General features: G+C 39.0%; 1 protein-coding gene across 5 annotated transcripts in view; it reads right to left on the bottom strand.

Annotated features, from left to right (window-relative positions):
* Nucleotides 1–6,000, bottom strand: part of STAG2 (STAG2 cohesin complex component) — a 131,687-nt gene that overhangs the window by 108,152 nt on the left and 17,535 nt on the right. For 2 of the 5 annotated variants that reach the window (XM_064277557.1, XM_064277556.1), the window contains exon 2: nt 3,727–3,871. The exons of the other annotated variants lie outside the window; for them this stretch is intronic. The gene's annotated coding sequence lies outside the window, so the exon portion shown is untranslated. The remainder of the gene's footprint in view (nt 1–3,726; nt 3,872–6,000) is intronic. 5 annotated transcript variants of the gene reach the window in all.

Genomic DNA, 6,000 nt, shown 5'->3' with positions numbered 1-6,000 from the left:
CACTTGCTTCAGATTTCTCAACTTCTGCAACTCACAAAAGAAACGTGTCCAAGTTTGGAGATACACCAAATCAAGTGATTAAGAAAAGCTTGTCTTAAATTGTGAATGTAAAACTGATCTGAATATTCTAATAGTCATAGCTCAGATAATAAATTCAGACATAATTTAATACAGCAAGACTTATTTCGTGAACTGTAGAGGTTTGTCTTTTTTTTTTTTAACTTTAGCTCCAATTTCGTGTACAGTCATGCATTGTTTAATACCCACGATACAGTCTGTGAAATAGGACATTATATGATTTGGATGTTGTGCAAGCATATTATATACAGGCAGTCCACGGATGTCCAACTTATGTGCAATCCATAGTTACCAACCTTTGTAAAGCCTATTGTATTAGCAGTTACCTGCTCTATGTCCATCCATTCCATTCTCTGATCGGCATTTCTGAACTCTATTATAACCTTACACGACCATGGACATATATGGGTCGGATGTTGCCCAAAACAGACGTTGTGCGGCTCATGACCATATTCTACGGTAATACTAAGGAGCTCTGGTGGCACAGTGGTTAAAAGCTCCGCTGCTAACCAAAAGGTCAGCAGATCAAAACCCACCAGCTTCTCCGTGGGAGAAAAATGTGGCTTCTATAAAGATTTACAGCCTTGGAAACCATATGGGGCAGTCCTACCCTGTCCTATAGGCTTGCTACGAGTCAGAATCAACTCTACAGCAATGTTCAGGGTTTTTTTTGTTTTTGTTTTTTTGGTTATAGTAATATTGATAATCCCTTCAGATCTCAAAACGTTTTCCTGCTTCTTAAACTGAATAAAAAAGCAAAGCAAACTTGAGAAATTTCTTAAAGTTCAGAAGTTTAGTTACACTCACGACTAGGACTGAATTTATTTCTAAATATTTTAATCAGTAGCCAGATAAATTACTAAACTAATAACTCATTCATTCAACAAATACTATGTATCAGGCACTGTTGGAGATATCAAGGTTACAGCTTTGAACAGAAAAGTCCCTACTTCCTTGGTACTTAAGAGCTTACATTCTAATGGGGTAAGACAGACCACAAAATAAACAAACAAGAAAATACCAGTGGTTAAGAGCTACCATGAAAATAAAATAAGGTGATTGTATTGAGATGGGTTAGTGCTCCCTTCACTACATTTAAATATAATGTAACATGCGTGATCGTGATCATTTTAAGCAAAGCTATAGATGATACATTTTTATCTTTCTAAATAAAACAGTTCTTTTTGAGTCAGAATCGACTAGACAGAAATGGGTTTGGCTTTTTGTTTGTTTTATCCATAAAGGATGTTTGAAAATTCACTATTCTGTGTTCCCATTTGCCCCTAACTTCTCTCCTGACACCTGAAAAAAAATTTCACTACTGAATTGCTAGTGTATCTTTAATCACTCTAAAGTTAGCTACTCTAGAACATTCTCAGATTATCATAAAGAAGGGTAAACCCAAATCTCTCTTTTTCCACACATTTCACAATGCCTTGGCACTGACAAGGGGAAGTCTGTAGAATTACACTATCTAGCATAGCCATAAATGCAGTCATGTATTTTTTTAATTATGTCAAACAGCCAATTTTATTTTATCCACCCTGCTCATGACTAAAGACAATAAACTAGCAAGAAACAGGCTGAACTACTAGTAACAATTTTATTTCACTATAGGCTTCCCTAATAAAAAGATTGCTCTGTATTGAGAAAAAAAGAAAATCCAGACTTTTCCCATTGGTTCTCTCTTTACAAAACACTTGAACGCAACTCACCCATAAACTGGTTGTCCTATAAATCCAACTTAGCACCATTGGGCTAGACAAGAGGACAGAGAGATTATAGCAGGTTTCCTGAGCAACTGTTGTTTGTAAGTTGAATTTAACTAGGTGAACCACAAATGAAGTGAACAGACATTACAAAATAATACACAAACTCAATTTAAAATAATTAGATACATCTACTTAATACTAAAAAACATCACCACCAGTAATTAACTAGAAAACTACTGTACACGCATAATTAAAAGGCCCTCAGGTTAAACTTAAGGCTGTCAGTCACATTCAAAACACCCTGGTGAAAAACAAGGGGGGAGGCAAGTTCATTCCAGCTAGTAATCAAAGAAATAAAATTAAAGGAACCTGAGGTACCACTTTACAAATGCTGAACTGGCAAAAATTTTTATTCCAAAACAGGGATAATGTGGTTACAAGAATGTTCATACTGACTGACAGTGTGATTTCACAGCTGGACATAATTAGATGGGGGGGCGGGGAAGCTACTTAAGAAGCAGTACTAACCAGGGCTTCCAACAGGTTCTGTCAGGTTCAAACCCCTGCTGAGAATTTGCATTTCCACTCCAGATATCCTGAATCAGAATCTACATTTTAACAAGGTCCCCAAGTGATTCTTACGTATAATAAAGTTCGAGAACCACTGCTCTACTAGTGGTTCTCATAACTGGTCCCTAACAAGTAGAATTATGGGGCCCTGGTGTAGGGTCGCTATAAGTCGGAATCGACTGAGGCAGTGGGTTTGGTTTTTGGTGGAACAGTGGTTAAGAGAGCAGGCTGCTAAACAAAAGGTCTGCAGTTTGAATCCACCAGCCACTCCATGGCAAGCGGTTAACCAGCAGCATTAGCATTGCCTGGGAACTTGTTAAAAATGCAAATTTTCAGCCCTGGTACTATCTAAAACAAAGGGGAAAGACAAATGTACAAGGAGGACAAATGTACAAGGAAGAAAATAATTAGATAATTCATGGTATGGCCAAAAAGGCAGTAAAAAGGCCTGAATGTACCTCATACCATAATCGAAAAATAAATTCATCAAATTTTTAACTGTGTAAAAAAGCTAAAGCAATATTTTCTTCTACCGTATTTAACCATCTGGAGTGGGGAAAGGCTTCCTAATCTTATCACTAAGGCTCTAGAAAGATTTAACTACATAAACGTTTTAAACTTCTATATGGCGAAATGACTGCAATAACAGATAAGACAACAAATTGGAGGAAAATCTGTAACAAAAATGACAGGCTGTAATTTCCCTTATATATGAAGACAGCACACAAAACCAAGGAAGAAGAAAATCTTAATTTCTCAAAGGAACGGCCAATCAAAAACCCAAACCAAACCCTTTGCAGTCAAGTCGATTCCTACTGCATGTGTTAGCAGGGTAGAACTGCTTGCTCCAGAGTTTTCTTGGCTATAATCTCTATGGAAGTAGATCTCCAGGCTTGGGTGAGTTTGAACCGCTTACCCTTAGGCTAGTAGTCTAATGCAAAGTTTACACCACCCAGGGACCTAACCAGTCAATAAACATAGGCAAAGTTGCTCACCCTCACTAAAAAACAAAAAAAAAAAAATGCAAATTAAAAACACTAAGTTTTTCGCTAGCAAGCTGCCATTTAAGATGCATCAATTGGTCTCAACCCACCTGGATCAAAGGAGAATGAAGAACACCAAGGACACAAGGTGATTACGAGCCCAAGAGACAGAAAGGGCCACATGAACCAGCGACTACATCAGCCTGAGACCAGAAGAGCTAGATGGTGCCTGCCTACAACCAATGACTGCCCTGACAGGGAACACAACAGAGAACCCCTGAGGGAGCAGGAGAGCAGTGGGATGCAGACCCCAAATTCTCATAAAACCAGACTTAATGGTCTGACTGAAACTGGAAGGACCCCGGTAGTCATGGCCCCCAGACCTTCTGTTGCCCCAGGACAGGAATCATTCCCGAAGCCAACTCTTCAGACATGGATTGGACTGGACAATGGGTTGGAGAGGGATGCTGGTGCGGAGTGAGCTTCTTGGATCAGGTAGACACTTGAGACTATGTTGGCATCTCCTGCCTGGAGGGGAGATGAGAGGGTGGAAGGGGTTAGAAGCTGGCGAAAAGGACATGAAAAGAGAGAGTGGAGGGAGGGAGCAGGCTGTCTCATCAGGGGGAGAGTAATTGGGTGTGTGTAGCAAGGTGTATATGGGTTTTTGTGTGAGAGACTGACTTGATTTGTAAGCTCTAAAAAAAAAAACACAATAAAAATTATTTTTTAAAAAATTGAGTTTTTTTCTTTTCAAATTAACAAACATTTAAAGGATTGAAAAAGGCCAGTGTTAGCTACGTAGTGGGAAAATTGGACACAAAACGGCCCAGCCTTTCTGGGGGGCTGGAGGTAATCTGACAGTTATGTATCAAAATATCAAACATAATAACCTAGCAATTCCACTTCTATGAACACATCCCAGAATATAATTAAAGGGTCACAGATACTTACCTATCAAGAAATTAGTTACATAAAGTAGTGCACATAAGTACAATGCCACTATTAGAAAGAATGGCGTTCTAATGAAATGGAAATTTGTCCACAACTCATCATTAAGTAAAAAAGCAGGATATAATCCACTTTATATTTAAAACATATTCACACATGTACATGTGTGTACAAAAATGGCAGGATAAACAAACTCTGGCTTCTAAGGGAGGTGGTGAATGGTACTAAAGAGAAACTTCTACAAATCAAGTCAGTCTCTCACACAAAAACTTATATAGGCCTTGCTACATACTCCCAATTGCTCCCCCTCTAATGAGACAGCCCACTCCCTCCCTCCACTCTCTCTTTTCATGTCCATTTCACCAGCGTCTAACCCCCTCCACCCTCTCATCTCCCCTCCAGGCAGGAGATGCCAACATAGTCTTAAGTGTCCACCTGATCCAAGAAGCTCACTCCTCGCCAGCATCCCTCTGTAACCCATTGTCCTGTCCAATACCTGTCTGAAGAATTGGCTTTGGGAATGCATATGATATTTTGTGTGGTTATTAAAACCATATTAAACATACACATGGCAATCTGTACTTCCCCTTTTGTAAACACTTAACATATCTGTCACTGCTTTAGTATGTTTCCTCCCTAGTAAACTGTAAATTCCATGAGGGCTGGGACCAGGCCTGTCCTGTTCATTACTGTATCCCCCGCTCATGCCATAGACTAGGTACTCAATTTAGGAATGAAGAGAGTAGTGAGATTATGAGTAGTTTTTTTCAGATAACAGTAATTTTCCTTTGAAATATACCAAGAAGCAGAAAAATTAGAAAATTTTTATAAGACACTCAGGCCCAGCATCATTTCTACCAAAAACAGCTTTTGTACAAAACTTGAAAACTTAAGTGGTTGCCTATACACTTATTTCACATAGAAGTACACGGCGGGGGGGAGGTAGGGAAAAAAAAGGTTTCCTTTACAAAACAGACTCCAGAAAACCTAATTATATTTATCATAGCTGTTTTGAATAGGACACCAAATAGTAGTATTATCCTAATACCACTCACTACTCACATGCTTACGTGCAGTCAATTCTTTGATTATCTAAACTAATGTGTTTCACACGAAATCATTCTAATAAAATTTTAATTTGACTTTTGAGAATGCAATAAGCCAGAAATGCCCTCCTTTACTGTCCCTGACCACTTCTTAGCTCAGTCCTGGTAATTTAGGACCCAGTGTGGGTGAAGGAGGACCAAACTCCCAGGAGATGCCACAAAGAAAACAATCTACATAAGGATAATCATTGATTATATCAGCTTTAAAGATAATTTTAACTTGACATAATTGGAACAGTTTTTAACCATACACAGTTTAAAAGCATCTCCCAGATGGGAGAATATGCCATCTGGATTCTTTTCAAATTCGAGATGCTTGTGGATTTTATGTTACAGTATCACAGATCTCCTACCTCCCTGCCCATTCTATCAACGGTCCCATTTCTTCCTCCTACCCAGTTAAAAAGGTTTTCACCCCTGATCCTCTGCTCCTTTATCATTTCTTTCACCTAGGCCAGACTGAAAGGAGCCCTGATGATAGAACAATTAATCGCTCAGCTGCTAACCAAAAGGTTGGCAGGTTTGAACCCCTCCAGCGGCTCCCAAGACCTGGCAATCTGCTCCCATAAAGATTACAGCCTAGAAAACCCTGTGAGGTAGTTC

Source organism: Loxodonta africana, chromosome X (assembly GCF_030014295.1).
Source record: "Loxodonta africana isolate mLoxAfr1 chromosome X, mLoxAfr1.hap2, whole genome shotgun sequence".
Taxonomy (NCBI): domain Eukaryota; kingdom Metazoa; phylum Chordata; class Mammalia; order Proboscidea; family Elephantidae; genus Loxodonta; species Loxodonta africana.
The sequence above is the reverse complement of the archived record's forward strand: the minus strand, read 5'-3'. Positions and strand labels throughout refer to the sequence as shown.